Below are 11533 nucleotides of genomic sequence, written 5' to 3'. Positions count from 1 at the left end.
GTCACTAATTAGATTTTTATCGATTGACTCCAATTACATTACGGTACGTCGAAATTTACCATTTTTTAGCCAGGGGGCTTGCAAGGCGGATCCACCTGGGACGAATTCTCAGGATGCCAACAGTTTATAGATATGAATTCCCAGACATTGCGAAGAAATGCATTGGCGGCCCAGTTACTTTTGTGCTTAAACGCATAGAACGGCGTTTTACTAAAAAAAAGGTAAGGGGAACGACAGTGCAGTTTTACCGCTACTTTGATGGTGCATATCTCGGAAATGGTGTCATCCGCAGAATTATTTTCAAGTGGATATGTCTTGCAGTCTGAACGGCTACAATTTGTAATTTGCAATATGCGTGCCGTAATATAATTAGTTAAGAACGTAATTAGTGATATTTTTTGTTAACGCATTGAGATTTCTCGGGCAAGAAGTCCGCCATTTCCGAGTAAACCAGCTCAACTACTAGAACTGTGCTACCTGCCAATTAAACACCTGTTATATATCCCGTATACAAACACCGCTTCAGCCCGGGAGACCATGGAAGAATATATACGCTGACAAAAGTCTTGCGCCGCGAGGACTGACGCACGCATGTCACGACCCCAGGGACATTACTTTCTCTCTACCTCCCTTGTCTTGTGTATTTCTTTTTGCAAGTACAATAGTTTCGACCACGTCACTCCGGTGCTGCGACCATTCTGCTTTCACGGGAGTGATGAATGCTAGTACACGGTTTTGTCCGATCTTCGCGTTGCATTTTCACTGGTGGCGTTTTTCGCGCGCGCTGCGTTTCACGCGAATCCCCGAGATGTACACAGACGGGACCGGTTATGCGGTAGGCGGGAGCTGCGACGCCATCCCTGCAACAGACTGGCTTTTCCGGAAACAAGGGTTCTACCCACCGCGCCTGTTTGTTGGCAATGCCCAAACCTCGTGAGTGACCATTTAAAAGTTATTGCAGTAAAATATACGCGCGTAGTTACTTCGTAACTCTATTAAACCGTATGAAACATATCCGCAATTCCGTACAATAACAATGGGGATCCCGTATAAACGTGTATGTTCCGACATACATATAAACCCGCGAGTTAATAAGCAGGGGTCATACGCTTTCCTTTTAATAGGGAAACCGTTGCTATTCGCCCCCTCAGCCCATTCGTTTCTGTTTACACCGAAAGCGTTATTTCGCTGCTACCCACGTCTCGTCGAAAACAACTCGGGAGCGGAGGTGGACAGGGACGAATAGCGCCACACACACGCGGAGTGCTTCGTCTTTGCACCGCTAATGCACATCGCAGGGTTCGCGGCAGCAGGCGACGCAAACACGGACCGCGAACGGGCCACAGCATCGACAGGTAAGTGTCCCTGGCAGAAAGCGTATAACGCGGCATACTATCGAGGGTGGGGGAGGGTCTCACCGGCGCACTCCATCAAGGAGCGAACACGTGATGGCGTGCGTTGCCGTGGCCGCACGTACTACATTATACGCGGCATACGCGTCCGTCTCGCCGGGCATTGTTCGCCAGTGTACGCGTTGCCAACACACGAGCGAACGACCGCCGCAGAAGCAGCGGTAGTATAATATACTGGTATACAGCCTCAGGCTTTTGTTTTTTTCCTCTACTGCAAGGAACAAAGGGCGTTATCAACGACTCCTGCAATTACTACTCGAAAGCAAAAGACAGAACAAAAGGGAATGAGAAGAGACCACGCCGCTGTAGATGGGCTACAACGAAGTAAACATTACGCTGTGCGGTGATAGTGCACGATAACGTTAGGAGCAAAGCCAATGGTAAACGGAACGCGATTCGGTTTGGCGCCTTTATAGTTGTTGCCCTGCTTGACTTTTCTTTTTTTGCAGCGACTTGTTTGTTCTGCTAGTTATTACTTGTCGGTGATATTGACTGGCTCGCTCCTACGGAGATTTCAGACTAGCAGCTCTAAGCCATGACAATCGAAGCGAGGCAACCGCTTCTGCTGAGAGCACCTCTTTCAGTGGCCTTATGATCATAGCTTTCGATCTTTGTCTTTTTCCATCGAGACACTGAAGAATGAATGTATAGGGTATACTTGTATGGCCTGGTTTGGTTGGGCAGTATAGCCTCAATCATACTAGGACTAAGACGAACGCCTATTTTCCTTTCGGTGCGAATTGCTTTTGGGTACTGTTAAAGTGCTCGCGCCATTTTGGGATTGCAATTACTGCGACGATACTTCAACGTACGGTATATCGAACATCGAACCATATTTCGGGGCGACAGCGATGTCAGGTTAACGTAAACACGCTTACCCGAGACTTATTTCTCGCTACCGTTAGGGCTACATGAGTTACCTTACGGCACATATTGCAATTTTCGAAGGGTAGCCGGCGACATCGTAAGGCGTGTCCGTTTGGAACTAATTCTGAGGATTACATCAGTTCGGGGATATGCACCATCAAACTTGCGTTAAAGATGCACTGTTTCTTTTTCTTTTTCAGAACGCCGTTCCATGCAGTGAAACAGGAAAAATAACTCGTCGTGTTTCTCGCGAGGTTTCTTAAGGCTGGCACGATTCCTGCCTTGGCGAAAGGCTGATCTAGATCCGGGTTGGGGTTGGGCTCCAAGCAGACGACAGACTTCCGTTACGGACGACAGACGACACGTCATGTTGCGAGACGACATTTCGTTCACCTTGCGTGCTTTAGTTTAGCGGTGCAAGCAGAAGATGCTTTACGAACGTGTAGCACTGCAGCGTAAAACAAAGTCAAAAGAAGGAACATGGCGACACACATGAAATGCACTGTGTTGTGCCCCGTATGTGTCACCGTGTTCCTCCGTGTGTCTTTGTTTTACGCGCAACGCTACACGTTCACAATGGGAAACCAACAAGCGCAGTGGAAACCTTACAGAAGATGCCGTCTTTCCTTTTCGTTCAGCCCGGTGAGTTGTCAGTTTATTTGATCGCAATAAATTTGGAAGCAACTCAACCGCAAAGAGCGCTCGTTTCAGCTTGGGAGCGTTGGACCTGCCTTCTCGTTCATGTAGAATGTACCACGAAAGTATATATGTAATACGACTGTCGCATACCACCCGTCATAATTATTTTCACGTCACCGTTTTCGTGTGCAGTGACGAGATGCCCGTCGAGTTCGCGCTATCGGTGGCCGTTACGGTGGTCACGCAGAAGTCTCCCGAAAGCATACCTGCGAATTTGGCATGCTTAGCATTACACGTAGCTGTCAATTGGATTAGAGTATGCTTAATACTTTTTTTCCCGAGAAAAATATGCAGTTTACCACGAACGTAAGACCTGGTATGAGGAACTTTATTGATTGAATAGTGTAGCAACATAAACCTCATATAGAGCATAAATATGCAAATATCCCACCAATACCTATATAAATTCTAAGCCCCACGACGACGACTAAAATTCGCTTGGATTGTCCATATCATCGCCAGCGCAATAAAAAAAGAAGTAAGATCTTCTGAAGTATACCCAGTTAAGAAGAAGCTTTAGCTCGGGTGCTCCTATCTAAATAGATGTAAAAGCAGAATTCATTTTTCTCGGCAACCACGGCACCAGATTTGGCGAGGTTTGTTGTATTTAAAAGAAAAACTGATAATCTAGTGACTGTTGCTGTTGAACTTATTTAAGTCGTCAATTTTTTATTAAAAATTTGCAAAAATCGAACATTTTCAGAAAACGAAACTATCAAGTTTACAACTCCGTCATTGAGCAATGAAAAATGATATCACAATTCTGTGAATTGTATATAATAGTACATCTAAAGCGGCCGAATTGATATGTTACACATGAATCTCAAAAAAATTATTATTATGAAAATGCAGCTTTTGCAGAACCCTTGCACACAACGTAACAAACTCACGTAAGATATAAATTGAAATATCGAATTTGTCCACTTTCAATTATCTAATGGGTGCCGTTTACAGAACCGCGATATCTGCTTTTTTTTTATGCAGAGATAAATTGTAAACTTCGTGATTCTATTTTGTTCTCAAACTTCCGAATTTTTCAAAAATTCTTTTAACAGAATTCAGACCCTAAATCGAAATTTCCCTTCCAACAATCACTAGAACTTGACTTTCTCTCTCAAATGCAACAAATTTCATTCAAATCGGTCCAGGGGTTATCTTAGAAAAACGTTTTTGCTTTTTACATGTATTTGAATAGGCCGCGTCGGAGTTGGGTCCGAGCTAAAGCTTCCTCATAAGTTTGACGCGAGACGATTTTTTTTCTTTCTGAACAAACGTTGCTTGCATGTGAGCGGCGATCTCATGTAACGACTAATAGGACGTATAGGAGGAATTAAATTGTGCGGTTTGTCACAGGTTCTGCCAAGATTTAAAAGCTAACATTTAGTATGTATAACGCGGCATATATTATTTCCTTTATACCAGATGCACTGATTGATATAACGCGCGTAACCGCGTTTCGTTTTCTCCCGGTTCCATCAACACGTTGTCACAAGCATTTTTAGCCGCTCTTAACCTTCGCCTTCATAAAAAATGCGAGACCACGCACCGTTATCGTACTAATGTGCGTATAGTGCTACTTTCGCTTGCGCAAATCGACTTCTGGCGCGCCGCCGTAATAGCTTCATCTGCATTCGCGGAGTCGTAACCTGCGCGACAATTGCAACAGGCGATGTACGACGCCGATAGTCACTAACAGACGAAAAGATCAGGGCAAGAGAACGATCGAAACAAACAAATAAAAAAAATGTGGATGCCGGGATCACCACTTTATGCAGCTGGGCTGTCTTAAGTTAATTGCCTTTATCTTTCCTTCCTTAAGCCTTTCGTGACGTGCACGCATGTTTACGTCTGGAACCGGAAAACAGACAAAAACCGAAGCAACCATCGTCCAGACGGCACACAAAACGCTCTGTTCCTTTCCGTAAACCGCGCGAGAGCCATGTTTGTAATCGAGCGCATCAACTGTCCTTTCCCTTTGCGCATTCGACACGTGACTACACCAAATTACTGTTTTGTTGTTTGTTTTTCGAACGACAAAAATGAAAGTCAATCCGCGTGCGCGCCGCCCACGAAGCAAGCGTAGAACCAGAGTGCTTTAAACGAAATAGTAGTGAAACTCCACTTCGAAATCTGACATTGTAATCTGAACAGTTCCGAGAAGTAGCAGATGCAGACGGCCTCTTACAGAATTAAATGTAAGTATTTGTTGACAAAAGTTACCTCCAAATAATACAAATTTGTCCTTGCACGCACATGGGCAGATGGCGCCACAATCAGTGAACTACAATATTTTGATCAATCATTGTGACGACTTTAGAGACACGTCGAACGCGGAATGTTTCGCAGCTGCGATGATTGAAAGGCTCTGTGCGGAGCTCGCGTCGAGGACACACACGGTGCGGCGATCGGGTCTCCATGGAAACGAACCGCGACACAAAAACTCGTCTGCTTCGCTTGGAGTCCCACAGCAGACGAACAACCGCGTGGTGGGACGCTTTTCTTTCTTTACGCCGACCTTTCCACTCCTTCGTTCTCTTGATTTTTTCGTGTCGCTTTTCTCTCTCTTTCTCTCTTTCTTTTTCTTCCGCTAATCGTGTCCAGTCGCGCGGCCGCAAAATGTGAAGTTGGCGTGCGAACGAGTGAAGACGTCCGGTTCCCTGGAGTCACGGTCCTGCGAGGCAGCCGAGGCGACGGTTTCCAAATCGGTGAGGCGACCGGCGACATTCCTTCGCGTCCGCTCAAGGCGTGAAATATCGCCCTAGTCCCTTTCTGGATTCCTCAAGAGTATTCGCCTTCTGGGAGGCAAACCTTTCGGTATGACGCGAACCGCTGTTTTTCGACGCCGCAGGGAGTCTAATTGAAATAGAATGTCTTATTTGGACGCCTTTCCACGAATGACATGGACGTGACTCCAAGGGCAGAAAAAAATCATAAGAAAGAAAGAAAGAGAGAAAGATGGAGAGAGAGAAAAAAGATTGTAGATTTATATCTCTCCTCACCGAGAAGTGTTGTCTTGGAGATGTGGGGATGTATCTGGCGTTATCAGCCATGTCGAGGGACATAAACTACGTGAGGAAATATCGCTCCTTTCGACCTACGCCCCAAAATCCACGCCGTGTGCCGTGCCTTCCTAGAAGCCTACTAACGTGGTAAGGTTGTACACAATACCTTCAGTACAAGTGAGCGCAATACTTTCAAGCGCGTGCCTCTGAAGGCGCTGAATGCTTAAAAGAAAACCAACACATAAGGATATAATTTCAAATTAGACCTTTGTAGACGGTCTGCAAAGGCCTGTGGACACGTCTTCAAGCTAATTTATCTCTTTGCGGAAATACTGCAGCTTAGGCCGGTTACATTCGCCGGTTCGGACAAAGTCGCTTTTCTCTTTTCCAGCGTTCATACGTGTGCCAAAAGCCCACCACCCCCCCGCTCAGCGCTCCAACGAAACGAATCGTTCGGAGAGATAGTCGTAGAAAAAAAGAATACGGCCTGTCAACTCCCAGTGCTTAGCGTAATATGGTTTCGATCGCTTCGCCAGATTTGTTCCGCCGAAACATCATTATATGGTGGTCTTGATGTTTAAGCCGCGGTGTTGAAAAAGACTTCGTATGACTGGGTATATATGTTACGTTGCTATCAGCCTGGCAGAAGGTCAGAGATTCAACATTTCAGAAGAGTAGCCATCATTATACGGAACATTATTTTTTTTTGTTCTTTTTCCTCCGGGCGTAGATATTTGTTTTAGTGCATAGACTTGCGGCAGCGGGCTGGCGCAGAAGGCCCACCTATGTCAAAAAGGTTTTACGCTGAAGTGGGAATACTACGTGTAATTGGGCTTAGGCCTACCGTTTACCTGTTGCCTGTGCGAGTACGTTTCGAATACATACTTGCAAAAATTTAACGATTTTGTCGAAAAATTCGCCATTTTTTAAAGGTTTGTTACGATTGTCGCAATGACACCGATTGGTTTATGATTTTTCATTTGCGTCATGTTTAGAGGAAAGCCGATTTCAAAAGAACACAAATGCCGTAGCTGACCGATTTTGCATTGCACGATTTTTCGAACGCTTCGATTATTCTGACAACAACCGCAAAACGCAGCGACAGAAACTTATAGACACAATGCATAAAGCCAAAATAAATATTTCGATCATCGTTACGTGAACATTGTACACGTAAAATTAGGGGAAAATTTGTTTGCGGCGCACATCATTTTTGCTCCGACAATATCACCCTTTTCTTTAGCTTTAGCAAGTTCTTTAAAAATAATTAATTAATTAATTGTAGAGTTAAACGCCCAAAATGTGCACGTTGGTTTATGAGGGAGGCCTTAGTGGAGGCTTACAGATTAATTTTGAGCACTCGGGTCCAGGCGGACTTGTCGGACACGTCATCCTGTCGGAACGTTGGCCTGTGGTACGTCAACTCGGAACGCACTTTGAATCTACAGCACCAGTCATAAAATAGGCGCCGCCAAACGTGGGGAAAAATGTACTGTTTGTATAGGTTCCGCTGGTTAACAAAACGACCTCTCGAGCAGTGCAGGAAGCACCTAAATGTCTGGAACTCCGAGCATGTTTTGAGAACGCAAATATGGAAACTAAATTCAGCCACGGGAATCACAACTGGCGCGCCGTGCGAACACACCGGCTCTCAAACGTACATACATTGCAATATACGTGTCCTAAATTAAATTATATCTTAAGCAGTGACAATGTAAGGCAATTCTGCGTTTAAATTTCTCGCTCAAGTAACGTACGCCTCTACGAGCAAATAGCTTGAGAAGGAGTAGTGCGCATATATATATATATATATATATATATATATATATATATATATATATATACAGCGCGAAAAAAACAGTATACAGTACGCTATTTATTAAAGTGATTGTATTGTGATAGCAATTATATGGAAACTCCAAGCGAATTTTCGGCGTCGGCGTCGCCGTGGGGCTCCGCATATATTGAGGTATATTTAGGCTATACACTTATGGAGGTATATCTGGGTTAAGTTGCCCAGGTCTTACGTTCTCGACTAAATTATTCCCGGGAACTTTGAGACTGGCAGCCCGCGCAAACAAATTTCGCGGAACGCAACATCCAAAGCGCATGCCTTAAATCTTCTCAGACTATCAAATAATAACTTTACAACACAGGGTCAGTGCTCAAACCTCAAAGTGACGTAATTTTACTGGCGTGGCTTTTCTTACGGGCAGCGTAATGGCGCCCGTGCGATATCATTACAGACCCTATACACGGCATGTTAAAGCTTTCAAAGGTTCCAGAAATTTTTTTTTGCCACAACCGCGTATGTCCCTTCTACGTTAGTCTGATCCACACATATATATAGTTAGAACACTTCCCGACCAGTTCAGGCGCAATGCTAAAACTTGCTATCGGTGACAGTGATTCGCCCTTCGGACAAAAATGCCGATTTCTTCGCATGTCGGCGGCGCTCCAAAGGCAGTCTTGAGGTCCCTTCGGCACGGGAAACCGTGTTGCAGCTCATACAGAAGGTGACTATACACGTTCTGTATGAGATGCGAACCAGCAGCTCATACAGCGTTGGCCGTGAACCAGCATCAACTGGTTCACGGCCAGCATCAGCACTGGTTTAGAACCAACACTGGTTTAGAACCAACACTGGTTTAGAACCAACACTGCTTCGAACCAGCGTTGATGCTAGTTCGCGTCGGGCCGTGATAAGCGACTTCGAAGAACAACGAATGCGTGCCAAGTTTCGATTCCTATATAGTTGTAAAGGCGAGTTAAAACTCACGAGGGTGACAATGACGAGCGCTTCGGACGTCTCATACGACTGCGATTGCCGACGCAGGCTGCAATAGACAAGAGTTCGCGAAACGATTCGCGAACATCGCCACTTTGCCATCCGCGGTATCTTTCCCCTTGCAGATCCATTACGCAATTGACGGATCAACTCGAAATGAATCGCGCCGCAGCAAATAAAAAAAAAAAAAAAACTGCTCCCACCGTGTTACGACTGAAAAGCCTTGCGTCTAGTTCGGGAGTGCACGAATAAAATTAAAGCGCTACACGCACACGCACATATGCACGCCAAAGCGAAACATCGATTGTGCATTACAGAAACACACGATGTGAATGATAGTCGCAATCCTCGCAAACAAGATCTCGTAGGTCTGTCCATTACTCATAGCGTAACCCCCACTCCCCACCCCACCCCACCCCCACCTTGAAAGCGGAGATGCGTACTACACTCTATTGAGGCAGAGCAGCATGTTTCCGGACAATTCTATACCACCCCTCGTAAATGAAGTTGCGCGCTCTATTTCCTGTAATTCGACTAGTGCCTATCGATCCGGCAACTGTGTCGTGAAGGTGGTGTGGTGTAGCTATGTACGACAAGGCACGTAAATACTTGGAAACAGATAAATCACTTTTCTCTCCATGCACTGCACCCATTTCGATAAAATTTGTTGCGCTTAAAAGTAAAGCTATAGCTATAAGCCACTGACTGCAGGTGGCATATATTTGTAAAATTTTATGCTCTCAAGTTATTACACAAATTCTTGAAATTTGCATAAAAAAGAAACTCAAGAATCAAGTTCACGACTCTAACTCAGCAATAGAAACGAAAAACGATATACGTGCGCATATTGATGTGTCTAATGCAGACAAACATGATGCTCTTTACAGCGCTCTGAAATATAGCGCTAATTTATGAGAAGGGCTTTTCCGAAACTTTCGTTAGCGTTGCGAAAATTTCGCATTTGCTAGCTTTTGATGTTCTCAGAGATCCAATTTAGAAAAGTGCGACATCTGTTTTCGCTAATGAGTTATATTTGTAAACTTTATTCGGTTTGTATCGAACTTATTATTTTCGACGTGTATTTGAAAGCCAAATATTCTGTAGTGCCCCTTTAACCTTGACAGGCGCGCCGGAAAACAAAACTTTTTGGCCCAAACCCGAAATAATTGACGGGGGGCATTCTATGACAACGCTGTAACGCGCGCAAAGGAGCACAGTAAACTTGTTGGGCAAGACTATACAGTTCCATCTGCGAATTTATGCGCGTAAGAACTCAGCGCAGACAATGTAACCCGATTTGAAGGAAAGAAGAATTATTCTCCAATCGTGCGCGTAACTTCTTTCTCTTGTCCAGAATCTCTTATGCGACAGGTTTCTTTTTAAACTAATATTCAGCCACATTTTGGCTAAAACTAACCTCCCAGAAGGATCTTCTGTCACGAAGACTTCCTTAGAACAAATAGCTTGAAGGCAAAGCGTAACAGACCTTTAACTTCACGCACAGGTTTCAACGCGTTAGTCCTCAAGTACAATGAAAGCGAGGTCAAGGTATATCCAATGAACTGCAAAAGTGGTTCAATCTTAGAGCGATTATGGCCAAACGTTGGAGCAATTTCGGCCCTGCTTTCCAAGTTGCTATCATATGGCCGTCACATACATAACTTCCGTCCATTAGAGGGAAATCTGGAGATAGTGTTTACGATAGTTTCAAGTATATGGCAAGTACATGGCGGTCCAGCGTGCGTCGATTACCTGTAAATTTCATTCTTTAAATGCCGAACGACTTCGTTACTTTACGAAATAATCATAATTCAAACAAAACCTCCCAATTTGAAAAATTCATAGTGATTCCTCATGCGCGCAGAGACTTATTCTTGAAATGTCTGATTGCGTGGATGTTTAGAAAAAAAAACGTAATAAATATACTACAAGAGCCTCTCAATCCGCATGTGCGATTAGACAAATCCATATACTATGGGAGCTGTACAATAGCAGACATGACATGACAAGAACTTTATTTGAGTCCTGAGGGACTGAGACCTCGGGGAGCCAAACCGAAGGCTCCCGAAGATCAAGTCGGTGGCTCCGCCCACGATGGAACCGGGAGATCAAGTCCCGCGGCAATGTCGTGGGCCCTCTGGACAGCCTGGAGTTGAATGTTGAGATTGCTGCTCTTACAGCCAAAATTTTTCTGATGTGTTTTACTTTGAGAAATTCAATTAGTTCAGTAACGCCTATGCTGCACGCAGGGGGCCTGAGTGGTTGGGGATGCGTAGTTCGGCATGATTTCTCGAGAAAAGACGGCCGACGTGAGATGCGGGACGCCGAAATAGGATTTCTTGCGATACGGGGCCCTTAAGAGGAAGCTTTAGCTCGGGCCCAACTCCGACGCGGCCTATTCAAATACATGTAGAACGCAAAAACGTTTTTCTGAGATAACCCCTGGACCGATTTTAATCAAATTTGTTGCACTTGAGAGAGAAAGTGAAATTCTAGTGACTCTTGGAAGCAGAATTCCGATTTAGGACCTGGATTCTGTTAAAAGAATTTTCAAAAATTCTGATGTTCGAAAAGAAAAATAGAAGAACGAAGTTTACAAATTCATAACTCTGCATCAAAAACAGATATCGCAGATCCGTAAACGGCATCCATTAGATCATTGAAAGCGGACAAATTTTATTTGTCATTTTATATCTTACGTGAACTTGTTACGTTGTTTACAAAGGTTCTGCAAAAGCTGTATTTACATATTACTAAATTTTTTG

The sequence above is a fragment of the Dermacentor andersoni genome, chromosome 11 (assembly GCF_023375885.2).
Source record: "Dermacentor andersoni chromosome 11, qqDerAnde1_hic_scaffold, whole genome shotgun sequence".
NCBI lineage: Eukaryota > Metazoa > Arthropoda > Arachnida > Ixodida > Ixodidae > Dermacentor > Dermacentor andersoni.
The sequence above is the reverse complement of the archived record's forward strand: the minus strand, read 5'-3'. Positions refer to the sequence as shown.